Raw genomic sequence first — 231 nt, forward strand, 5'->3', positions numbered from 1 at the left:
GGACACGCCTGGGACAGAGGTGCCGGCCGTGAGTGTGGACGTGCCCTGGGCAGTGAGGAGCCACGTCCACGGCCTGTGTGTCCACGGGGCCCCGAGGCCAGAGCCAAGTCACCAGCCCCACCAACCTGAGTAACTGTCCCCCAGGGCAGCTCTGAGCAGCTCTGCCGACACCCGGATGGCGGCCACGGACGGCGGCAGGTACTTGGCGCGCAGGGACTCGGGCCCCACTGG

General features: G+C 70.6%; 1 protein-coding gene across 1 annotated transcript in view; it reads right to left on the reverse strand.

Annotated features, from left to right (window-relative positions):
* Nucleotides 1-231, reverse strand: part of LOC106723616 (Fanconi anemia core complex-associated protein 100-like) — a 3,536-nt gene that overhangs the window by 628 nt on the left and 2,677 nt on the right. The window lies entirely within an intron of this gene.

This window comes from Myotis brandtii, unplaced genomic scaffold, assembly GCF_000412655.1.
Source record: "Myotis brandtii unplaced genomic scaffold, ASM41265v1 scaffold797, whole genome shotgun sequence".
In the NCBI taxonomy this organism is placed as follows: domain Eukaryota; kingdom Metazoa; phylum Chordata; class Mammalia; order Chiroptera; family Vespertilionidae; genus Myotis; species Myotis brandtii.